Genomic DNA, 26,668 nt, shown 5'->3' on the forward strand with positions numbered 1-26,668 from the left:
TTGGAGGATTTGAGCTATAGGGAGAGGCTGAATAGACTGGAATGGTTTTCCCTCGAGCATCAGAGGCTGAGGGGCGACTTATAGAGGTGTACAAAATTATGAGGGGCATGGATAGGAGAAATAGACAAAGTCTTTTCCCTGGGGTTGGGGAGTCCAGAACTAGAGGGCATAGGTTTAGGGTGAGAGGGGAAAGATATAATAGGGACCTAAGGGGCAACCTTTTCACGCAGGGGGTGGTACTTATATGGAATGAGCTGTCAGAGGATGTGGTGGAGGCTGGTACAATTGCAACATTTAAGAGGCATTTGGATGGGTATATGAATAGGAAGGGTTTGGAGGGATATGGGCCGGGTGCTGGCAGGTGGGACTAGATTGGGTTAGGATATCTGGTCGGCATGGACGGGTTGGATCGAAGGATCTGTTTCCATGCTGTACATCTCTATGACGCTATGACATGTGTCTCATAAATGTGGCCAGGCATTAAGGAGTCAACAAGTGAGGTATTCACTGCAGGATTCCTAGCTTCCAACCTGCTCTTGTAGCCACAGTATTTATATAGTTATTCCAGTTTCTAGTCAATGGTAACCCCTAGGATGTTGATTGTCAGGGGTTCAGCAAGGGTAATGTCATTGATTGGCAAGGGCCAATGGTTGAATTCTCTCTCGCTGGAGATGGTCACCTGTCAGCCTACATCTGGATATTGTCCCGGTCTTGCACATTTGGGCAGTAGCTGAGGTGTTGTGAATGGTGCTGGACATTGTGCAATCATTGGTGAACATCCTCCCTTGTGACATTATGATGGAGAGTAGGTCCTGGATGAAGAAGCTGAAGATGGTTTGAGCCTAGGACACACCCTTAAAGAACTCCAACAGGAATGTTCTGGAGTTGTGATGACTGACCTCCACAACCATCTTCATTTTGCTATGTATGGCTCCAGAGCGTTTTCCCCTGATTCCCATTGAACGTTTTTCTGGAGCTCCTTGAGGCCACACATTTGCACTAATGATGTCAGGGCGGTCACGTTCATCTCATCTTTGGAATTCACCTTCTTTGTCCATGTTTGATCCCAGACTGAAACAAGGACAGGAGCTGAGCGGCCCTGGTGGAACCCAAACTGAACATTAGGAAGTCTGATTTGAAGAATGAATTCAATATTTTACATTTATACGTAACTTTTTATTGCGCCTTTAAAAGCCATAAATATTTAGAAGCCCAGACTCTGTCCTGCAATTGTCCAACAGAAATTGCTGATAATGACAACATCATTTTAGCCACACAAACTCATTTTAACAAAAAGACCTTCCACATAAATCTGCCAAGTATTTCTTCCCTTGTCTATTTACCTAACAAACACTTAACAACCATTAAGTGTGAAACTTTGCTTTAAGTTTACAATTTGTGTGTGAATTTCTCAGACACTTCACACCTTATTGCAATTTTAAGTTCTGCCAGTTGTTTTACATGGTGCACCAAGACTCATGCAACAATATCAAGGCACACATTGCATTCGTTGCCCATTCAAAAGCTGATTGAATGCTGCTTGCCTTTTACTATGGTTTCTTTTGTTGTCCTGGAATGGTCACTTGGATTGGATGAGCTGACCGTAATGATGGCTTCTCTCTCCATTCAGTGGTTCAGTGGTTTGCCTGGTTCTGACGTCTGGTATATTTCCCTCAGAACCCACCAGCTTAGGAGTTACTAAAGAAGTAGATTACTCTAAATGATCTAAAAAAATGTCTCTCATCAGCTCTGCGTTGTGCCATACTGCTTTAAATTCCAGCACATTATCCAATTGCAGTCCTGGCTGTCATTAGCCAACTGTCATTAGACAGAAGTGAATTTCATTGGTCATTGTGAATTTATTGGGTGGTATTTCATGGTGGATGGAGGACGACTAAATTATTATTGTTCCTGGAATTTGGGGCAAAAATTCAATTTTTCAGATTGTTGAGTTCTTAAGTCAGAAATAATGCTGTAACCTATTGACTGACTTCCCTTGTAAATGAGTCCTAATGATGCTTACTTTGTAATCTGTAGCCAACAGGGAGATGTGAAGGCCCATACATTTTTAAATAGGGCCATTAGTGATTCATGTACTTCTGTTGTCATAGTGACAGCTAGAGTTAAAAGTGAGGCTTGTTCTAATCCCAGGGTGAATTGTGCTAATTATACCCTTTGGGAAAAAACTTGTGAAAATTTTTAACAAAATGGCATTTGTTACAGTTTAGCCCACTTGGTCTTGAATGCATGACTAGACAACAGTTTTCATAACTAAAACCCATGCCTTTACTCACTACGTGTATAAGTTAATGTAGCCAGATTTAATAGTTGACCTCTAATCTTGGTAAAAGGCTTACTGGAAAATGTATAGGATTTTAACATGCTCTTCCATCATCTTCCAAGGGAAAACTAATGACCCTATGCAATCTAAGACTATCTAACATGTTTGCAGGTGAAATGAAATATAGAGCCTGAAGACTGAAATAGATAGTAAAACAGTAGCCTCCTTTAAGTGGGAATTGGATTAGTCCCAAACATGTAAATATCCCTTTTTTTGGTCATTTATCTTTAGAAACGTCTTGAAAAATATCCCGCCTTTGATAATAAATATGTGAGACTGTTTCTCATACAGACCCTCTGACCTTCTTTCCCCAGATATTATATGCTTGAGGAAATACAACAGTGGGATTCATGAGATGGTCAATGGATTATATTTGACTTATTTGAAAATAGACCTGTTGAAAATCGGACCTCAAGGTGCGCAAATCACAATGAGCCAAGTATAAATTACCTGTGTCATCCCGATAATCTTTCTGGTTATAATTGTTGTCGACTTCCGTCCACGTTTTGGAAACAGAGCCCCGTTTGTTAAGTAATCCATATTAACACTTTAAATTACGCATTGCTGCCATTAAAGTAAATCATCGAATGGAATCATAGAATTCTTACTGACCAGAAGGAAGTCATTCACCTCACAGCGTCCATGGCATCTGTTGAAAAGAGCAAACCATCGGGTCCTACTTTCCTGTCTTTTCCTGCTTGCCCATAAATTCTCTCTTTAGATAATCATCTAATTTTTTTCTGAAGATCTCAGTTGGGGCAGTGTCACTCTTACCTTGGCATTATTACAGCTTATGTTCAAACATGGACAGAACAGATTATTTCCGAAGGTGGAGTGTGACTGCCCTTACCATCAAGGCTACATTTGAGCAAGTGTGGCATCGAGGAGCAAAACCAGGGTTAATGGGAATCAGTGGAAAACTCTCCGCTGATTGTAGTCATATATAGCACAAAGGAAGATGGTTGCAGTTGGAAGTCAGTCATTTCAGCTCCAGGACATCTCTGCAGGAGTTCCTCAGGGGAGGTCCTTGGCACAACTATTTTTAGCTGTTGCACCAATGACTTTTCCTTCACCATAAGATCAGAGTTAGGGATGTTACCACAATATGTACACAATATTTGGCACTGTTTGTGACTCCTCAGATATTGAAACAGTTAATATCTAAATGCAGCAAGACCTGGACGATATCAGGTTTAGGCTGACAAGCGGTCAGTGAAATGAGTCCCACACAGTGCCAGACAATAATCATTTCCAAGAAAAGAGGATGTAACCATCAACACTCAATATTCAATGGCATTGCCATCACTACACACCATCACTATCCTGTTGTTTACCATTGAACAGAAATGGAACTGGACTAGCCATGTAAATACAATGGCTTCAAGAGCATGTTGGGGACGAGGAATACTGCAGTGAATAAATCACCTCCTGACTATCCAATGCCCATCCATTCACTCCCTCACCACCAATACTCAGTAGCAGCAGTGTGGAGTATCTACAAGATGCACTGCAGAAATACCATCTTGGAGTTGGAGTTGCACTCATTCAGGCAAGTAGAAAGCATTTCATCACACTCCTGACTTGTGCCATTTAGTTGGCAGACAGGCTTTGGGGAGTTGGAATGCATGATCCCAAGCCTCTGACCTGATCCAGTTCACTTTCTGGTCACTGGTAACCTCCCAGGATGTTGATACTAGAGGATTAAGAGATGGTAATGCCATTGAATAGCAAAGGGAAATCGTTAGATTTTCTTTCATTGGAGGTGGGATAATTGACTTACAGTTTTCTGACATAAATGTCACTTCTCAATCCAAACCTGGATATTGTCCAGGCATTGCTGCTTTTGGATATAGACTGCTTCGCTATCTGAGGAGTCACGAATGGTGCTGAACATCGTGCAGTCATTGGTAAACATCTTTACTTGTAACTAAATGGTGCAGAAATGGCCATTGACCTAGTAGCTGAAGATAACCGGGCCTTGGACTTTATCCTAACAAACTTCTGTAATATCCTTGGACTGAGGTAATTGATCTCCACCAACCAGAGCAATCCTTATTTATGCTAAATATGACACCAACCAGCCCTAGCTTCCCTGATTCTCATTGACTCCATTTTGCTCAGGTTCCTTGATGTCAAGGACCGTCACTGTCATCTCCTCTCTGGAGTTCAGCTCTTTGGTCCATGTTTGGAATAAAGTTGTGATGAGGTGAGAAGCTGCTTGGCCCTGGCATAGCCTAAACTGATTGTCAGTGAGGGGTAAAGCAAGGTATTCCCTTACAAGTATGCTTCATAGCATTGTTGACAACATCTTCCATCACTTTACTGATGATCAAGAGTAGACTGATAGTGCAGGAATTTATTGGGTTGGATTTGTCCTGCTTTATATAGATGTGACAATATCTGAACAATATCCCATATAATCAGGTGGGTGCCAATGTTGTAGATATATGCAACAGCTTGGTTAGGAGCATGACAAGCCTCCAGTACTATTGTCAGAGAGATGTCAGGGCCAATAGTTTTTTTTTATGTTCAGTACCAGCAGCCATTTCTTAGTATCACGTGGTGTGAATTGAATTGGCTGAAGACTAGTATCTGTATCGGCCACTGGAGGAGGCCGAGACGGATCATCCATGCAACACTTCTGCCTGAATATTGCTGCAAATGCTTCAGCCTTATCTTTTGCATTGATGTGCTGGGCTCTTCTATAATTGAGAATGGAAATATCTGTGGAGCTGCATTCTGCTGCTTGTCATTTAGTTATTCACCACCATTCATGATTGATGTGGCAGAACTCCAGGGCTTAAATCTGACCCATTAGTTTATGGACCACAGAGTCCTGTCAGTTGCATCCTGCTTCTGGTGTTAGGCACTCCCATATTGTAGCTTCAACAGGTTGGCATTTTATTTTTAGTTATTGCTGTTGGCATATCCTACTGCACTCTTCATTGAACCAGGATTCACCTCCTAGCTTGCTGGTAGTGGCAGAGTGGAAGATATACTGGTTTATGGCTGTTATAAATTATGGTAGATGGTACTCAAGAGGAAACCTTGGTTTGCCGGAGTCAGTGTTGAGGATTACCTGATTAAGTCCCTCCCAACTCTACAAGGTCTGTCCTTTCTGGTGGGACAGGACACAAGCAGGGCTGGTGATAGTGGTGTCTGTTATGTATGATTTGGTATTTATGACTACCTCAATTTTGTCAGAAGTCCTGAGATGTCAGTAAGGAGGATTTTGAATGGTCAGTAGGGCAGTAGGGGTAGGGTTGGGGGATCTGTCTGGTTTCTTTTATTTTGTTAGCCTTTGTAGTGGTTTTGGTGCAATTGAATGACTTGCTAGGCCATTTCAGAGGCCAGTTAAATGTACAACACATTCCTATGAGTCTGGAATCAAATGTAGGCCATACCAGGTAAGGATGACAGATTTCCTTCCCTAAAGGACATCAGTGAACGAGATGAATTTTAATAAAAACTATTACATCGTAACCATTAGACTAACTTTTAATTGAAATGTAATCACTTGCCAATATGGATTTCATAAAAATGTAGAAAATAGGCCATTCAGCTCATTGAGCCTGATCTGCAGGATCCTGGCTGACGCTTTATCTTGATTCCGAACTCCCCACACTCCTTGACACCTTTAGAAATCTATTTATTTCTTAAATAGATTCACCTCTAGCAACTAATGTGGTCAAGATTTCCACAGGGTCATCACAGTCTAAGTGAAGAAACTTCTCTTCATCTCAGTCCGAAAAGTTCTACCCTGGAAACTAAAACTGTGACTCCCTCCAGCCTGGGGAAACATCATCCCCACATCCAGTTTGTCCAACCTTAGCAGAATGTTATAGTCAATGAGATCCCCTCTCATTATTCCAGTCTCCTGTGAATTGAGATGTAGTCAACCCAATCATTCCTCATATGGCAAATCTGCCATCCCAGGAATCAGTCTGGCACACCTTTGCTGAGCTCCCTGTATGGGAAATGTATCTTTTCCTGGATAAGGATGTCAAACGTGCACACAATATTCCAGCTATGGTGTCACCAAGGCCCTGTATGGCTGCGGGTAAGAATTCCTTGCTCCAGAGACTTCCTTACCCTGGACAGAATGGATGTTGGAAGATGACTCTATGTTTCCATTAGCAGGAGAGACTAAGACCTGCGGGCATAGCCTTAGAGTAAAGGGAAGACCCTTCAGAACAAAGATAAAGATGAATCTATGGAATTAATTGCCACAGAAAGCTCTGGAGCCAAGTCATAGCATATATTTAAGACAGATATAGGCTCTTGATTGTCAAGGGGATCAAGGGTTACAGGGAGAAAGTGGGAGAATGGGAATGAGAAACTTATCACCACAACTGAATGGCGGAGCAGACTCGATGGGCCAAATGGCCTAATTTCTGCTCCGATGTCTTATGGTCTTAAGCAGCTAAATGTTTTATGTCAGGAAAATGTTTTATAATCAACTATAAAATCCAAAATCAGCATATCCAGCTAAACTAGCTTTAATAATTTTCTTCTGATCTTGCCTACAGTCAAAACTGCCTGGAATAGTGGTGCTATATTCTGAAGAAGTATCACTGAATCCGAAACGTTAACTCTGCTTTGTCACTCCACCAATGCTGCCAGACCTGCTGAGTTTTTCCAGCAATTTATGTTTTTGTTTCTGATTTCCAACATCCAAAGGTCTTTTGGACTTTTTTTGTTTTGCCCTGCCTGGTTAACTAATTTTCACAACTAGATTTGAATGGGACAGAATTAAAAATCAAAAAGGTCAGGGGTTTCAGCAATAAAATAAGCTTAGCATGTCCAGCACAAACTGACCAACAGCCTCTTCTAAATCCCTAATTGAAATATTTTGTGGTTTTCAGAAACCCAGAGCATTCCACTTGATGTCTTGGCAAGACATCGTGTTTGTGTCACTTTTGACGGACATGTTTGGAACATATTCCATTACATGGCAAAATATTATCATTTGAAGAATTACCAATGCAATCAAAAATTAATGCAGTGTTTACAGGACTTGTCAGCAATGGCCTTAGCTGTTGGCCCTTTGCTACCCTTTGACCCTACATGGTTTGGTTTCTGATTGGTTGCATGCTGGCTTGCCTGTAAACTGCTTGCTGATGCAGACTGGTTTTGAGGCTTAGAGTCATAGAGATGTCCAGCATGGAAACAGACCCTTCGGTCTACCTTGTCCATGTTGACAGATAACCAAGTCTAGTCCCATATCCCTCTAAACTCTTCCTACTCCTATATCCATCCAGATGCCTTTTAAATGCTGTAATTGTACCAGCCTCCACCACTTCCCCTGGCAGCTCATTCCATTATTGCACCATCCTTTGTTGAAAATGTTGTGCCTTGGGTCTCTTTTATATCTTTCCCCTCTCACCCTAAACCTATGCCCTCTAGTTCTGGACTCCCAACCATTCCATACCGACCATCTGAAGAGTAACCCACACAGACCCATTTCCAGGGAAAAGACCTTGTCTATTTATCCTATCCATGCCCCTCATGATTTTATAAACCTCTATAAGGTCACCCCTAACCTCTGATGCTCCAGGGAAAACAGCCCCAGCCTGTTCAACTTCTCCTTATAGCTCAAATCCTCCAACCCTCGCAACATCCTTGGAAAACTTTTCTGAATCCTTTCAAGTTTCACAACATCCTTCTGATAGGAAGGAGACCAGAATTACACACACTATTCCAAAAGTGGTCCAACCAATGTCCTGTACAGCTGCAACATGACTTCCCAAGTCCTGTACTCAATGTTCTGACTACTAAAGAAAAGCATACCAACCGCCTTCTTCACTATCCTATCTACCTGTGGCTCTGCTTTCAAGGAGCTATGAACCTGCACTCCAAGGTCTCTTTGTTCAGCAACACTCCCTAGGACCTTACCATTAAGTGTATAAATCTTGCTCTGATTTGCTTAAAATGCAGCACCTCGCATTTATCCAAATTAAACTCCATCTGCCACTCCTCAGCCCATTGACCCATCTGCTCAAGATCTCATTGTAATCTGAGATAACCTTCTTCGCTGTCCACTGCATCTCTAATTTTTATGTCATTTGCAAACTTACTAACTATACCTCTTATGTTCACATCCAATTGGGGAGATAGCAGGCCGTACCTACTGCTGTTGCTGGGGTCAGTGTATAGTAGCACAGCGAAGCACCCGAGAATGCTACCTGAGAGACACTCTGTATTGCTGCTTGATGTATTTACATCTGATTGTCTTCCTTTCTGAAAGGTTGGACTTGCTGCTTTTGGCACACGGTTGCCTGGTTAAAGGGAAATTGTGACTGGAAGCTGAGGCTGCAAATTCTCAAAGAAAAACTCAGGTCAAATCTAGAACTAGAAGTCATAGTTTAAAAATAAAAGATTGCCAGTGGCTCAGTGGTTAGCACTGCTGCCTCACAGCACCAGGGTCCCAGGTTTGATTCTGGCCTCAGGCGACTGTCTATGTGGAGTTTGCACATTCTCCCATGGGCTTCCTCCGGGTGCTGCAGTTTCCTCCCACAGTCCAAAGATGTGCAGGTCAGATGGATTGGCCATTCTAACTTGCCCGTAGTGTTAGGCACTTTAGTCAGAGGGCAATGGGTCTGGGCGGGTTCTTCTTTGGAGGGTCGTTGTGGAATGGTTGGGCCGAAGGGCCTATTTCCACGCTGTAGGGAATCTAATCTAATCTCAGATAAGTTAATTCATTTTGACCTATCCACAGCAACGTGATCACGAGAGCATGTCTCATCAAGTGGCAATGGCATACCTTTGACAGGGCACTGATTCTCCTCAGTTTGTATTGTTTTGGTAATTATTTCCCATAGCTGCTTGGATTCATGTGCTGATACCTGACCATTAAACCCTGGTTTCCACCATTTGAAGCAAAGCTATGGTTTGTCAGAATTAAATACACAAGGGCTTAAGAGTAGTTTCTTTCAAACAAGGGGTGAATTTGGTCCTGACTGACCAGTGTGTAGGCAGTTAAAATCATTCCAGTTTCTTTCCGTTGCCTTCAGGAACTGGTCGAACACCACTTTTATTTGCTCCACCAAGTCAGCTGCATGGGTGCTATCCCACAGCAGCACGGTCAGGTTTCTGTCTATTTTGGTCAGCAAATTAGGTCCTAGTGATGAACAGGAAAGAAATAGCAGTCACTTCCCCACAAGACCAACACACAAAGCTTTGGAAGGTCCGATATTTTTATTTTAACTTTCCTGCTGGGCTCTGCCGGAATATCATCTGGCTTTTAGCTCAATGACATTCATTTCGAGAAGGCTAGAATACAAGAGCAAAGACGTACTGCTGAGGCTGTATAAGGCTCTGGTCAGACCACATTTGGAACATTGTGAGCAGTTTTGGGCCCGTTATCTAATGAAGGATGTGCTGACATTGGAGGGAGTCCAGAAGAGGTTAACAAGAATGATCCTGGGGATAAAGGGCCAGTCCTATGAGGAACGTTTGAGGATTCTGGGTGTATACTTGATAGAATTTAGAAGGATGAGGGGGGGGATGTGTTTGAAACCATACAGAATACTGAGAGGCCTCCATAGAATGGACATGGAGAAGACGTTTCCACGAGGAGAATCTAGGACCTGAGGGCACAGCCTTAGAGTGAAGGCATGACCCTTTTAAACTGAGAGGAAGAGGAATTTCTTCAGCCAGAGCATGGATAATCTGTGGAACACATTGCCACAGAAGGCTGAGGAGGCTGTAGTGATTGTAACGAGACATTGGCTGACACATAAAAAAAGGTGTCAGAGATAATGAAATAAAGTACTAAAGTCAAGGACTGTTCATGCGTTAATAAAGGGTGACTTGGCAGCGGAATACTGGCCTCTGTGGAATAATTTCAGATGCCAAGTTATTGACTGTATTTAAGACAAAGGTAGGTGGGTTCTTGATGGTAAGGGGATCAGGGTTACAAGGAGAAGGCAGGAGAATGGGGTTGAGAAACATATCAGCCAGGTGGACTCGATGGGCTGAATGGTCACATACCACTCCTGTATCCTATGATGTTATGGTCCTTACATGATCTGCCTTCCCCCCTCCCTCAGCAGCTTCTCCCATTGTGTGATCCCACGGGATGGCCACTTGCCTTCTGTTGGTGGGCAGTCTCTAGACAACATGATTTCCTGCTGTTTTCCAACTACATTTGTACAGGGAAGAGGTGGAATGTCAGCCAATGTTAAAATTGCATCTTCCTGCAATGATATGAGAAGGTAGTACTGGAAATTCCCTGAAATTGAAATCCAGGTCCACGTTATTATCCTCTTGCCTTTGTCCCTGTCCCCCTTTACGATTCTGCAGTGTAATCTCCAAAAGGCTGCATTCCAGTTAACTCTGTGCACCCGTTCTACAATTATTCCTGTTTTCTCATTCAGGTTTCTTGTTTTGTGTGAAAGGCAGTAAATCAGCTCAGTGCCTCACTGGCTTAACAATGAGTCGATGCTGTCTTACGCTTTGCCTCTTGCTCTCACTCCCACTCTGACTCTCACCATCTGCTCCAGTGATTGCACTGTCAGCACAGTCGCACACTTGCTCAGCACTCATTGGCATAAAAACAACGACGAGTTATCATCAAGCACTTGTTCACACAGCCAGCAATCTCCATTCAGTGGGTCAGTGGAGAAAACCAACACATTTGTGGTTTCTTTAAGCAAAGCTGACCATAGGTAGGTAAGTGAATGTTGCTTTAAGTGTTTGCGCCATGCCTAAGCAGGTTTGATCGTTACAGACGGGGTTTAGAAACAATTTGATTAGCAGATGTCCAGAGGCAACTTTCGGTTGACTGGGTTGGTGTGGAAAGGTAACCCGAGAGGTCGAAGGCTTTGCTGAAAGCTGATTGATGGGCCGGGGATAACGGTCTGTGGCAGCTGGTAATCCCATTGGCAGCAATGATAGTCAGACGTTTACACACACCATCTGGAGAGTACTGTGGAAACACCATTGCTAATACTCAGCAACCAACAGATTGCACATAACTACTTTGTAGAAGCCCTACAGAATTTGGTTAAAACAAAACAGACCAGCTGGGCTCGTTGCAAGCTTGTGAAATGTCAGCGAGTGCTCGCTACAGCAAACTCTGCAAATAAGATCTTTCTGCTTTCTTTCCGTGCAGCGGAGAAAGGCTTCATTGCCTCCAGGATTGTGACCCTGCTCTGATAAATGAGATAGCCTGGGTTGTCAACTCTTGCTGTGTTTTGTCCATCAGAGAAAACAGTGTTTAGTTCTTTGCAGCTTGCATTCACTGGGGTGGATTTGTAGGTTATTTTTTAAAGCATGGTGCGTGCTCTCTGTACATTCAACCTTATGTTCAATGTAGTACTCTTCAGGGCTAAAATCAGATGCTAGAACTCTGAAACAAGCAAACACTGAGAATGCTGGAGAAACTCAGCTGTTCCAGCAGCATTTGTGAAGAGAGTTGACATTTAGAGTTCAGTTTGACTCCAGGATTTCTGGGGGTGTATCCAGAGTTTCTGTAGTTGCAGTGGGGGAATGTTGGTGAGGAAGCAATTGCCTCAAAGTAGGACTAACAAAGGACTAACAATTTCTGTGGCACAGATTTCCCTTTTCCTAGAATTCCTTTGATGTGGGTGACCAAAACAGCTGCTCTGTGTCCAGTGAAAAGGAGAGCAGCTAGTCACATGCACCCAGAGACAAGATGTAAAATTGTCTACTTTTCAAGAAACTTGATGGGGAAATAAATTGTTGAGATCTGTATTTGTAATTCTGGTAGAAGCTGAAATATCATTCGCTGGAAAAGAAAATTTATTTAAAAGTGTGTGATTTTATTATCATAATAGAGAAATTGACATTGCACAAAAGGAGTGACCTTATAGAGGTTTACAAAACCGTGAGGGACATGGATAGGATAAATAGACAAGGTTGTTTCCCCTGGGGTCGGGGAGTCCAAAACTAGAGGGCACAGGTTTAGGGTGAGTGGGGAACAATTTAAAAGGGACCTAAGGGGAAACCTTTTCACGCAGAGGGTGGTGCGTGTTTGGAATGGGCTGCCAGAGGAAGTGGTGGAGGCTGGCACAATTACAACATTTAAAAGGCATCTGGATGGATATATGAATAGGAAGGGTTTAGAGGGACATGGGCCAAGTGCTGGGAAATGGGACTGATTAGGTTAGGATATCTGGTCGGCGTGGACTAACAGGACTGAAGGGTCTGTTTCCGTGCTGTACATCTCTGAGTCTAAAATATTTTCTGTCAAAAAAATGGTTTTCAGCACTAGTTATAAATTCAGCAAGCTGTTTAAAAACCCTGTTACACCTCATTCAATAAGCTGTTTCAAGGATTTTGACAGATGGATGAAAAGCATAAAAACCCAATTTCTTGTCAATTCAGTAAGTTCTAATTAATTGCAACCTAGGAGACAGCAACAGCACACTCTATGGGTGAGCAGAGAAACACCGACAGCAACTTCTGTATTTCCACATTTAACTATGATTGTGCAGACTCTAGAAGTTGCTGTCAGTTTGAATGACATAATGATGCTAACACTTTTCATCAGGTCATTACTACTGCAAAATCCAGGTCCATGACTTTTGCTAGTATGTAAAAGAAATCTTGAAGGATTAGCAAGTATTTTAAGAAGAGCAGATTATATGCGTTTCAGGACAACTGACAGAACATACCAATTATGGGCTTCACAACAAAAGCATTTCTGAAAAATATTGAAGGTTTTGTGAACGTAAATTGGTTGTTTGGTTTTTGATATTGCAAAAGTGGTACGCAGAGAGTGGTAAGGGCGTGGAATGCCCTACGTGCTAATGTAGTCAACTCAGCCACATTAGGGAGATTTAAACAAACCTTAGATAAGCACATGGATGATGATGGGATAGTGTAGGGGGACGAGTTGAGAAAAGTTCACAGGTCAGCGCAACATCGAGGGCTGAAGGGCCTGTTCTGCGCTGTATTGTTAAACAAAATAAACAAACAGAAAAGTGACTAGATTTCAAAAAAGCACTTAATTGACCATGAAATGATTTGGTATGTCCTGAGATCATGGAAGGCATTATATAAATGCAAGTTGTTTTTAGCAATGTTAACAATGCAGTATTCTATTTGCCATTCTAATCCTTTGATTTGTACAGTGACCTTTTTCCACCCAGTAAATGACAGCAATGTTATATCTTATAGAGTGCCTGAGCACAAGGGAACTTGTAAACCATTGAAAGTTAGAAGGTTCAACAAACTTTCATATATTGCTTTATGAGGAATGATGATATTAAAATACAAACTAGAGTTAAAAAGTGCAATTCTTATTCTTCAGCTGCACTGTAGTCATGGGAAAAGGGTCACTTTCAACATAGGTTACAAAGAAAACACTCAGCTACATCTGGAACATAAGGAAAACATTAATGGGTTCATACATGCATTTTCCAAACAAAACTAATTTCTATCTAACAGTTGGTTTGATATTAACATTTCCTGTCCTAAGCTCCCAACTCCGTCATTGGTCTCAAGATCGAGCATTCTATAAATGTTCCAGTTACTCATCTGTCAAGTGAGTGTTAGGTACATCATCAGAGATAGAAAGACATTCAAATCTCCTGGTATAAACAGACCACCGTCCACTGGTCTTTGGTGGTCCTTTTGTTACATCTGGGGAAGCTTAACATAAAGCAGGTTTTCGATGCAATATTGCTGCTAAGTGGATGGTGATCTCTGAGAATTAAAAATCTACGGATAGTTCAGAGTCAAACAACTCAACTCAGTTTGCAGAATGGTTATGTATTTCCATGAGTAAGTAATGGAGCAGTAGGTGCCTGGTAACTATTATACATCACTGTCCTTTGTAAGGACCCTATGCTCATATTTTCCATTTGCAATAGAATAACATGCTTGTTCTAGTGTGGGGTTTATGTGCCTGTTTCTTTGAATGAATGAACTTTACTAGCCATATTCCCATGGTGTTGCAACATGGGCAGTGAAAAGAAACTGCAGTCCTCAAGCAATCAAGGTTAGAAGGCAACAGATAATAAGCCTGTCCTCGGATGCTGCCTGAATTGCTGTGCTCTTCCAGCACCACTGATCCAGAATCTGGTTTCCAGCATCTGCAGTCATTGTTTTTACCTAACAGATAATAAGCACCAAGGAACACAGACGTAATTCAATTCCCATTCTTAAGTCCTACATTTTGCCCATATTTTGTAGAGTATTAGGTTAAAAATTATAACTGTTTGTGAAGCAGAGAAATTTGGTATGATATGGTTTCATTGCAATACAGACAGGGGATCTGACAGATACATAACTGAGGTGTTACAGTGCCATCACTGGTGGGAGGGTGGATGTAATTACAGCACAGGGAATCTTATAGGAGTCTGAGTGATGTGAGCAGAATTGGACAAGAGGTTCTGCGAGACCTGTCTTGTTGGGAGCATCTTGCTCCGTCTTTTATATTTTTCATGTGGCTGGTTAATGGGGATTATTAGTTGTTAAACATTTTATTAATTGTACAAATTGCTTGATTAATATTCAGGCTCCTGTCTTACCAAACATGCTGAACAAAGGGATGTGGAGAATTCTCGACATGGACGTCAGAGGCGGAGCAATCCTGGTGAATTTACCTCCCCACTGGCTCCATGTTGCTCAGCACCAAACAGTATCTCAGGGCACAATGCAGAGGCAGCAGCTGCACCCAGCCCTCACCCATGGGTATTGCATCCGACATTTGTCAACCCTTGTCACAACCTTCGTGGCATCTCCCTGATCCACTGGCAGCCCTCTTAAGAGGAACTGACCTGCATTGCAGGGGCAACTAGAGTGAGAAACCTGGCTGACAGCTTGAATCAGGCTGCATCTCAGGGGACTGCTCACTTGCTCGCTTGTTGCCTGTTCAGCAACAAGTGAGTAAATGGCAATGTATTACAGCAATCTCACACCTGCACCATGTGCCAGCAGTTTGTGTGGCAAACACACTGCATGTGCAGTTGAGCTGGTAGCCATGTCTCTCGGTCTGAGGGGAGTGGTCCACACTAACGTTCATGGAGGCGCCCATCATTCAGGAGGTCCTCACACTGTCTGGGAAGGACCAACCTCTGATAGCAGTCCACGGGATAGGCTATGGTCAGGTCTCCAGTGATTATATTTCCCTGCTCTATAGTCCAGGGAGTAGGTGACAACCAATCCTGTGAGATGACAGCACTGACACTTAGGGTTCTGGCTGCTGTGGTCAGGGAAATACATACAGCCATCAGTTAGGGGTCAGGGCATTTTCCATTCGGGACTGTCTGGTTCAGTCACTCAAGGAGGTGGACCATGGTCAGTCAACTAGGTCTGTCCATGGAAACATGGAGAGGGAGGTGGAACTGTGGAAATGGGAGGAAGAGCCAGCAACCCATTCATCATGGTCATCAAATAGCAGAGCACAGAAGAGACTATTAGACTATGTAGCTGCATCACCTCTTTCAACTGATCAATCTAGTTAGATCCACTCCTCTGCTCTACCTCCAAATCCCTAGAATTTTCCTCTCCTTCAACCATTTATTGAAGGCTACAGTTGGAACTACAAAGTGCATCTGCTATCATTTCCTAACTTCCTTTACTGTGACCAGACAAAAACCAGGACTTTGATCTACTCTTCAAGTTTATCTTAGTTATAATTTCAATCATGAATACCTTATGTTTTCTCAATGTCTTGAACTGAATTGAATTGAAATTATTGTCACATGTACCGAGGCACAGTGAAAAGCTTTGCCTTGCGAGCAATACAGGCAGATCACTTAGTTAAGTAGCATAGATGAGTAAATAATAAGTAAACAGCAGCAAAAACCAAAACACAGGTATAGGCGAATGCTAAGAGTTTGTGAGTCCATTTAGTATTCTAACAACAAGAGGGTAGAAACTGTTTCGAAACAGGCTCGTGCGTGTCTTCAAGCTTCTGTACCTTTTCCCTGATGGAGAAGTTGTAGAAAAGCATTGCCAGGGTGGGATGGATCTTTGAAAATGCTGGCGGCCCCTCCTTGACAGCGGGCCTGGTCGATGGATTCTATAGATGTGAGGTTGTCTTGTCCTTCAGGTTAATCACCCGGCTAAATACTGAGGCAAAAATGTTATTTTCTTATATCTGCAATCATTTTAAGTGAGCTTATTATGTGTGTCCTGAGTGGCCCTATTTCTATCCTGCATTTTGTTCCTTGTGTCTAAAGTACATTAAGGTCTCTTCTTACATTCTATTATTATTTAATTCTGCAGTTTTTCTTGGCTTTCTTGATTGTTTGGTTGCCCTCTTCCTTAACTTTTTGTATTCTCTTTTGTTATTCTCTCCTTGTCTCTACTTAGTGTGTGCCTTTTTTGAGCTTCGATTTTGTTCTTATTTCTTTCATTGTTTGTTTAGCAAAAGTTTCTTTTCATTACTGAAATGCATTAATAAACATTGTGCTCCATCATTGTTCTGTTTTTCTTTATTAACCTAAGGATGTTACATATTCTGTAAAAATCTCAATTTTTTTCTGTGATTAGCTAACAACTGAAAAAAATTATCAGTTTGGTTTTGATGCCTTTACACAGAGGTTTGTGAAAACATGGGCTAGGCAGTTTGTGGGGTGGATAGCATCAGTGCATTCAAGACAGAGTTCAATAGCTTTATAGTAAAATAAAGTTTAGGCCTATAAGAGCTGAAAGTATGACTTTTGTTGAACTGCCAGATGCAGAAAAACCTTAATTCCTATGTTCAGAAAATTAATCAAATGTACCATAGCACGTTAAATATAATTATAATAATTGATTCATTTTCCCTGCTAGTTTAATGAAGAATGCCTTTTATGTTTCATTAATGTAGAACATTTTTACGAAGTTCAAAACATTGGTAGCTTTTTGAGAAGGTTTATTCTGTAATGTCACTATTTTGCAACCTTTAGTAGGCAACACATTGTCCTTTACCTCAAATTAAAATTGACTGCAGCATCAAGCTTTGTCAAGTAACAACTCCCATTTCATGTATATGCTTTTCTGAACTCATACTCTTTACCATGGTCAAAATCGATTAATCTTGACCTCACTACCTGACCTGTGTCATGCAGTATAAGGCACACCAACCGATATACAAATGGATAGTGTTATGATCCCGGCCAAAGTTCCTACTGGGGGAGTCAGACCCCAGATTGAAATCTGGCTTGAAAGATCTTTGTTTTTAAATCTGGTAGTCTTTTGCTTAAAGCATAGTATGCAATACTGCAGATTTGATTTTAACATGAAGATAAAATAGAAGAAACCAAACTGTTTACATGAAGCTCAATTGGCAGGAGTTTGAAAACGATCAAACAAACTCCAATCTATCCCAATACAATCTCTTTCGAGTACTCAAATACCAGAGACTTCCCTCTCTATCACACCTCTAGCTTTGATTTGTCTGTTTCTTTTAATTTGCGTGTCTTGAGTGTTTGATAGCCTTTTCCTTGATTATTCATGTAACTGATCTTAGATTTTCTTAGCTTCAAATAATCCATCTAAGGTTCTAACCAAATACTTCTGGTCTGGAATTTTCAAACTAAACCTTTACCTTGAGGTAACTTATTTTCTAATAGTTCTGAACCAACTCCTTTCTCCAGGAAACTGTGCTTGCATCTGACTCCAGATAAATGCCCCCAAAGCTGTTCAATTTATGGGTTTTTCCAAAGCAAAAAATCAATTTTTGATTCTTCTAAACCAAAGCAAGCTAATGTTTGCACCCTTGGATCATAAACTCTCTCAGTACAATAAAATTTCCATTACCACAGTACAACAGCCAGCACTAGCTCTCTGACACCCAGATAAAGACAAAATACAGCTGGAAAATACTGGAAATCTGAAACAATGCTGGAGAAATGCTAGATGATGAATGCTGGCAATGGATTGTGCCATTGCTTATGTACTGCCCTGGTAAGTGAGTAAAGGATAGTGGGTAAGGTCAGGTACTCAGGTGGAGAACTTTGTCTGAGTCAATATCATTATGACACTTGACTTGAAACTACTGTCCACAGAATATCTCCATATTGTTTAGGGCTTGCCCTTCGACTGTGAGCTGGATCTATTCAAAGTGCCTGAATGGGTATCACCATTGTAAAACAAAATTTTGATAAAAACCAACAGCAAGTTTCAAGTTTCATTTAATAGTCAGCTCTAGCACCTGTCATCTGCTGCAACCTTTAATATATTTGGATTTATTTCAGCTTAGTAACACTGAATACACTTGGGAGGGTACTGGGGCCATTGGTTTGATCTGTGATGCTTAACTCTCCAGCACGGAATCACTGAATCTTAGGTGAACAGCTCTACAGACTGTAATCACGAAGATCACTTATTTACATTTGCCATCAAAGAATGAAGAGTTTTGAAACTCTATCTCCCAACATGTTAGGTGAAATGTCAGCATTACATACAATAAAGTCAGCAATAGACTTTTGTCAAAAGATAAACTGGCATTTCTCAATGGAAATCATCGACTAGCCACATTTATGGCTACTACTTGCCTAACCAATTGTGACTCATGAACCAGGAGACCCAAGTCCCTCTGTAACTTGGAGATCTGTGATCTCTGTCCATTTAAGTAGTAAATTGCTTTCTGTTCTTGCTGCTAAGATAAGACAGGTTCACTTCTCCCACAATATACTTCATTTTCCACATTTTGCCCATTCACTTCATTTATCCTTATGTCATCTTCAGGATTTACTTTCCTATCCAATTTTGTATTGTCAGCAAATTTAGCAATCTATATTCAGTCCCTTTATCCAAGTCATAGATATAAATTGTTGAGGTCCAAATATTTATTTCTATGGCATACCACTTGTCAATGTTGTCAACCCAACAAAAAAATCTGTTTTGTGCCTGTTTCTATAAGTTTCCTATTCATCAATCCTCCATCCTTGCTAATCCCTCTAAACCATAAACTCCTATTTTGAGTAATAATCTTTTCAGATTATTTGTCCCCACCCGGACAGTCTGTGATTGAGGCAACTGGGGTGAATGTAGAAGCAGATGGTAGAGAAGGAAGGCATATTGTGATGTCTATGATTGTGATTCAGTATTGTCTTGTTGGTAATGGGGCAGATACTTCCAAAGCTACATATTTCTTGCCATCTTATCTATTGGTTAATGAATGAGACAGATGCACAGGCAAGTTTGCAAAGTTGATGACTGGGGCGCAAAGTGAGGATTGCATAAATTTTACATTCCGAGCTCCACCCCTGGTTGTGGCTACCTGAATGTTTCCATTGCTGCTGGGTGAGTTGTGCAGTCAGAGGTACCATCCTCCAGATGGTTGCCAAATTGAATTGCCATATTCTCAGATGCAAGCAATGCTGCAAGTCTGTGTTTATTGTTCATACCTAGCAGCCCTGAGAACAGGGATCAACAATAATGAACCATTGTCTAGAGTCACACAAGGTATGAGTGGCAGTCTTTCCTGAAGATTGAATCTTACTTTGCAAACACCCCAGCCCTACCTTTTCTCGGATCTAGTTTTTCCTGATGGGCGACTTGCCTCCGATTTTTCAGGACTTGCCCTTTTTGAATGTTTCAAAATCAGGGCTGTAAATCTCTGCAGCACTTGGGTTCCAGACACTAAGGTGCTGTGTCTAGAGCAGACAATATTGTTGAATTTTCTTCACTCCTTTCTGAACTGTTTCTGACACCTGCACCAAAAAATGAACTTGGATAACTTACTCGTTGTCTTCCACCAGTGTAGTTGTGGCCTCGTTTGGAATTCAATGGTAGTACGTAGAACCATAGAACCCCTACAGTGTGGAAGAAGGCCATTCGGCCCATCAAGTCCACACTGATCCTCCGAAAAGGATGCCATCCTCTACCCTATACCTATAACCCTGCTAATACACCTAGCCTGCACATCCCTGGAACCCAGACACTGTAGTCACTTGAGATTCTTGAGTCAGAGGGTTGTGGATTTATGTCCCACTTCAGAGATTCAAATACATCATCTAGGCCGTAAATTGTTTTAGTGTATTTGAAGTCATATATAAATATTTTATTTCCTTTCTCCTCCTTCCCCTCACAGACAGGTATCAACCCTGTACACGTTACCATGCTTTGATGTCACATTTTTAACCATAAGCAACAAGCAAGAAATAAGAGACATCGTAAGTATCTCCAGCTGTCAAGATAACACTGAAATAATATTTATGCACAATTGTGCACCAAATCATGACTTCCTGCCACTATCATTTGCTTCTCCATTTTGTATGGGATAGGTCTCTGAACTTCTCAAACAAAAAGAGGAACTGCTGGAGAAACTCAGCATTATCAACAGATGGAGAAACAGAATTTCAAATCCACAGTGATTTTTCACTTGCACTGTTAACTCTCTTTCTCTCGCTCTGGATTCTGTCAGACCTACTGAAATCCTCCAGTACTTTCTGTTTTTATTTCCAATTTCTAGCATCTGCAAAACTTTGCTTTTTGCTCTGAACTTCACTTTTGGTCTGAACTGCCACTCAGCAGCAAAATTCGGACCGATAGACTGAGAAGTGAGTTGTGGTCACAGCACTGTTAGCACATGACAGCATTGCAAAATTATAATGTACTGTGTCACATACTGCCTGCTGTCATATTTCAAATGCTGCATGAACACTGGTTAACAGCGAAGGAGAGCTCTTTTTGCAGCGTAGCATGGATTGATCTGTTTGCTCAGCTCGAACGTCAGCATCATAGCATTGAAGGAAACTATCCCTAATGTTTTCAGGATTTAAAGTTGAAATCCCTAATGTTTCAGTTAAAAGGATTTATATCTGCATTTGGAGGACAGAAGCATACACAGAAGGTTATTTGAACAGGGGATTTCCAGGAAGAAAATGCTTCACACAAAAAATGCACTCAAACACTACACTGTGCAGTGTTTCCCTTGTTTTAATTTTCTAAAAGGTCCACCAAATAGAAACCATGTAGGAAACATATTCACAGGTGAAATAGTAAATGCACTCCTGTCTGCCAATGCATCGAAGCATCAGCAACATCTTTAACTCATTTAGATTTTATTTATTTTAAAAATTGCTTTCATATTAATCTCAACGCAATGAGCGTAAGTGCTAATTTGATACTTTAGCAGATGTCTACTCTTTGTAATTGAGTAACTGTGGACTTTAAAACCTGAAACACAACAAATGCTTCGTGGTGGGGAGGACAACAGCAGCTGTTGTGAAATGACAATAGCCTCTGTGTTGGTAAACTGATCTCAGGCTTTCAGATCATGGGAAAAGAATGTGAAGATTGAAGGGTAGAACTAGAGGGATCATGAACAGAAAATTAAATACTTATTCAGAAAGGTCAAACAGTACTGGAATTTACTTTAAGAAAAAGGAGTAATAGAGCATCATTTCAATGCTGAAGATTTTAAATTGAACAGAAAATCGTGGAAATTTAAAGAAAGATTTAAAAATCAATTGTTAATGGAATAAACTGACCAGCAGGGGTGAAGGGAACTCACCACTTCCCCTCTCTGTTCAGCAGTTGTCAGGAAACACCTGTATGTATTCTTCTCCAACATAGACCTCATGGTTTCACTCCCCACAGGAAACAACTGAGTTCAGGTGCTCCTTTTCAATAAGATTTGGGAGAAAGGCAGCCTGGAAGTGAAATGTAGGCCCTGAAGCTTCTCTGTTTGTCTTTGAGTCATAGAATTATAGAATCATATGATGCAGGAGAGAACCTTCGGCCCATTGAGAGTGCACCGACATGTGAGAAACTCTTGACTGTCAACCTAATCCCATTTACTAGCACTCGGCCCACAACGTCGAATGTTATGATGTGCCAAGTGCTCATCCAGGTACTCCTGAAAGGATATGAGGCAATATGCCTCTACCATCCTCACAGTGTATTCCAGATCATCATCATCTCCTGGATCAAACTGTTTTTCCTCACATTCCCACCCCCCTCAATACTACCCGCCCCTCACCTTGAATCTATGTCCCCTTGTGATTGACCCTTCAACTAAAGGGATGCTGTCAATCAAAAACAACAATAAAAATTGTTGGAAAAGCTCAGCAGGTCTGGCAGCATCTGTGGAGAGAAATCAGAGTTAACATTTTGAGGAAAAGTCTCTTGACCCAAATGTTAACTCTGATTTCTCTCCACAGATGTTGCCAGACCTGCTGAGCTTTTCCAGCAATTTCTATTTTTATAGCCGAATGAATACTGTAGCTTCAAGAGTGGGTTAGAGGCTAGGAATACTGCGGCAAGTAACACACCTTCTGACTCCCCAGAGCTTGTCCATCATCTACGAGGCATAAGTCAGGAGTGTGATGGAACACTCCCCTCTTGCCTGGTTGAGTGCAGCTCCAACAACACTTAAAAAGCAGCCACTGATTGGCACCCCAACCACTCTTTTCATAGTGCATTCACTGCACAAATGACACACAGTTTTAGTGATGTGTATTGTTCATGTGATGAATTGCAGAAACTCACAAAGACTTCTTTGACAGCACTTTCCAAATCTGTATTATCTACCCTTAGAAGGAATAAGGAAGCAGATACATGGGAACACCACCACCTGCAAATTCCTCTCTGAGCCACTCACCATCCTGACTTGGAAATATATTAATATTTCTTCAGTGTCGCTGGATCTGAGTCCTGAAACTCCCTCCCTAACAACATCATTGGAGTCCCTACTTGCCATGGACTGCTCTGGGATGGGCAATACATACTGACCCATCCAGCGACTTCCACATCCCATGAACTAATAAATGAAAATCCGAGAGTAACTGATTTTCTGACTAGTGTTTGCCAGAGAATCTATTAAATGGTCTCAGTAGTTTTGCTTAAAGCCATTTTCAGTGATTTTAAAATTGGATTGCTCCAAGGTGAAGGATTGGAAATTTCATTTAAGAATACCTACTTTTGGTGATTACGCCTATTCTCAGCTGGACCAGTGCATCAAGCAACATGTTTTATGGGAAGCAATAATAGATATGGATATGTTCTATTATCCTGCCTGATAGTCCTGGTTCAACGAGAATCTTACATTTATGGTTATGCAAATTCATTTGGACAGAATCCAATTTCAGGAGCACTTTGGACACAATGACTCAATTGCCCTGAAAGTGGAAATTCCACCCTGTTATGTGCCTGTGACTGGGAGATTTATTCCTTTTCCTTTATAAAATTGTTTCAGAGAATTCTCATGACACTGAAATTAACTTTCATTCTAGGAATTTTAAATCAATGTGACCAAGTTTTTGTGTCCTTCAGTAAACATACAGAGTTATGTTAAATTACATTTACTTGTGGAAAGCCATGAAGCATCTTGTAAATATTAATTAGATTGTAAGTGTTTTGCAATCCCAGAGTGCTTAATACTTGTCAAACTGCTTTAAAGCACAGTGATCTGTCATCTTTACTACCCCTGTTTCTATCACAAAATTCCACAACTCTGAACGATACTTTATCTCCCATTTCATATTTTGTTTTGTGTCTTTCCCTCTCCCTGTGCCCCCCCTCCTCCTTGCTAAACTGAGAATCAGGATTTCATAAAAGAATATTTCTTTAAAAAAGTATATGAAATAAATATTAAAATGTTTCTGAATTAACTAAGACTCATTCTGTGCTGTTACTGTGGGACTGTGGGAGGCATGCTACAAAGTATAGACTTGTGACATCTGAATTGTGTTGTGTAAGGTTTGGTGAAATCAACTTGATTTGTGTTTCAGTGACTGAAGTGTTTCTTTAATTGGGAATGTGGTTGACGCTGAAATTTTACAGCCACATTTTTTATGTCTGATGTAAATAACTGAGCAACAAGTCATGCAGTAGGGTCTTATTCTCTTGTTAGGGACAAGCAGTGAATATCAACAGAGGCCTGGGTGATAACACCAATGTGCCTCATTGTGTGAAATCGTCTTTGTCGGACATCAGTTTCTACTGAGGAATGGTAAGTAACTGGAATGGGGCCAATGCTTAGCTGGTTCAGGCAGATCAGAGGACAAAAGCAACTTTGAATGCTTTAAAGTGAGGACAGAGATCTCATAATCGAAAATCGAAAATGGGTAAAATACCCATAGGTCAGACAGCGCCAGTGGGGAGAGAAACAGAGTTAAGACCAGGATTCTATTAACCAGTTGGCCCAGCTTGTTTTGTTTGTGTCTTGGTCACTTAGTACTCAGCTGAGAGGAGCCATTTTCTCCTTTCCACACCTTCATTTACACCTATTTTACATCACTATTCCTCTTTTACCCCAATCAGCAACCTCTTTGTCTTCTGCAGTGGGCACCAACGTCATCCATTCCTCTTGCTGTTCATCTGCCTCTGTCAAAAGTATCAAAAACAGCACTTTCCAACCCCGTTCAGTTTTGAGGATGAATCACAATGGAATCATAGAATCCCAAGCAAGCCATTTGGCCCATCAAGTTCACACCGACCCTCCGAAGAGCACCCTACCCAGACCCACCCCCATCCTTATAACCCTGCATTTCCCATGGCCAATCCACCTAACCTGCACATCTTGGGCTGTGTAATGAAACTGGAGCACTCGATGGAAACCCATGAAGCCATGGGGAGAGTGGGTATCAAAACCGTGTCCCTGGCGCTGTGAAGCAGCAGTGCTAACCCCTGAGCAACCATACCGCCCTCAGTGTGAACTGTTTGTCTCCCTCCACACATGCTGCCAGACCCACTGGGTTTCTCCAGCACTTTCTTCAATATTTGTATCAATATTTGACGTATTCTAGATGTTTTACAGAGATACCAGTCAGCACATCCATTGGTCTGATGTAGGATTCCCAGCTGCCTTGGGCTGCATGCATTTCCCAGTTAGTTTAACATTATTGCAACAATGACACTCCTTATGCTGCCCTCCTTCCTTGGATTCCAATCTGCTATTGAAACAGGATCCTCAAATCCCAAAATGACTGTTTGCACAAATAATTGTCCACTCTGAAAATTTGTACACCTGCAGCCCAGTTTAGGACAGGGTCTGTGTCACATTCCAAGGACTGATAGAAATTCCCCTCTGTCATAATTCCAACAGTGAAATTGGACTCCAGAAATTTCAGATTCATTGTCTCTGAGCTGCAGAGAATGGATAGACTCTAGACTTGATCCGCGGCCTGCTGTGAGTTAATTGATTTTAGCCAGGATGAATACATGCATCTTTATTGCCTCTGGATTGGGAAGGGGAATTCAGCCAGTGTTCCTGTTTGCGGTCTCCATTTATTAGACCCCAGCTGATTGTGTTAGTGAGTGGACTTGGAGACAGAATATGATCACAGTCCCTGCTGTGGTATATCCCGATAGACCAATAGGATTCACCATCAAGGTTTGTATAATCACCAACAGGAAAACTCTCCCAACAAGGTCATAACTGATGAGGACAGTGGGACAAAGTCACTCATAGTTGGAGACCTAGCTTCCGCAGTCACATATCAAAATGCAACATAGTCCGAATACTTAAACCTACAAACATTCCTATCAGATCACATGGCCCTCCACCACTTATGTTTAGAAGGTGCCTGGTTAACCTTCTCCTTCTCAATCACTGGGTCATCTTTTAATTAAAGCATTTTGATAACAATAAGTTAATTTGCATCTGCATTTTTTCCCAATGACTTCAGCTTTCTCAGCAAGTTAATATTGTGTGTGCTGGAGAGTTTTGTGGGCAACACTTTTAAAACTGCTTTTCTTTCCTAACATATTCTTTCAAGGACTGACCATTCAAATATGCTTCCATAAGCTGCTGAATGCGAAGAATTGTATCTTATAGTGGCTCATGCCCATAGTTTCTCATTCTGCAGCACTAAGCTCATGAGAAGAAAATTTTCTGCTGTCATGTTCCCATAGACAAACATTCAGTCACTAAAATGATTTATGGTTATACTCTTCATGTTTTTTTTTCCCTTTAGACACACAATTAATTGCAAGAGTATTGATTTATATCAAATGGTTCTGGTACAGAATAATGAAACAAGCTGGGAAGCTTCCAGAAGCTTCCAGTGACATAATGTTGTAGCTTTTTAGCAGCAAACTAATCTCATTGCTCTGTGTGTTGGTTACATGAAACTGCTAATACAGTAAAGTATTGTTTAATCCTCATGGTGATTTTACAATGAGGTTCTCTATATTATGTCTGTCTTCCAACAGCATAGCCAACTTAAATGTAAAATTATATAAATGCCTTTGGTACCAACTGGAATGCACTGCCTGAAAGAGTCCTCTAAGCACAGTCAATAGTGACTTTAAAAAAGGAATTGTATATACACTAGAAAAATTTTTAAAATGTAGTGTATGGGAGAAAGAACAGGGAAGCAATCAAACAAGTATGGTGTACAATTCTTCTGCCTGTAAGTTTTAACCAATCTTTAATCTCAGTCCTTCAAGCATTTCTGCTATTCTTGGGCAAGA

The 26,668-nt window shown here is 41.3% G+C and overlaps 1 protein-coding gene across 11 annotated transcripts in view; it reads left to right on the top strand.

The window, feature by feature from the left end:
* The window catches only part of LOC122558412 (LHFPL tetraspan subfamily member 2 protein-like), a 174,588-nt gene that overhangs the window by 79,086 nt on the left and 68,834 nt on the right, over positions 1–26,668 (top strand). For 2 of the 11 annotated variants that reach the window (XM_043706980.1, XM_043706969.1), the window contains one exon: positions 20,340–20,421. The exons of 6 other annotated variants lie outside the window; for them this stretch is intronic. The gene's annotated coding sequence lies outside the window, so the exon portion shown is untranslated. Of the gene's footprint in view, positions 1–10,843; positions 11,015–20,339; positions 20,422–24,184; positions 24,204–26,668 lie in introns of those variants that run through there. 3 more of the 11 variants (XM_043707019.1, XM_043707028.1, XM_043707035.1) reach the window with 3 other exon arrangements.

This window comes from Chiloscyllium plagiosum, chromosome 2 (assembly GCF_004010195.1).
Source record: "Chiloscyllium plagiosum isolate BGI_BamShark_2017 chromosome 2, ASM401019v2, whole genome shotgun sequence".
Lineage (NCBI taxonomy): Eukaryota > Metazoa > Chordata > Chondrichthyes > Orectolobiformes > Hemiscylliidae > Chiloscyllium > Chiloscyllium plagiosum.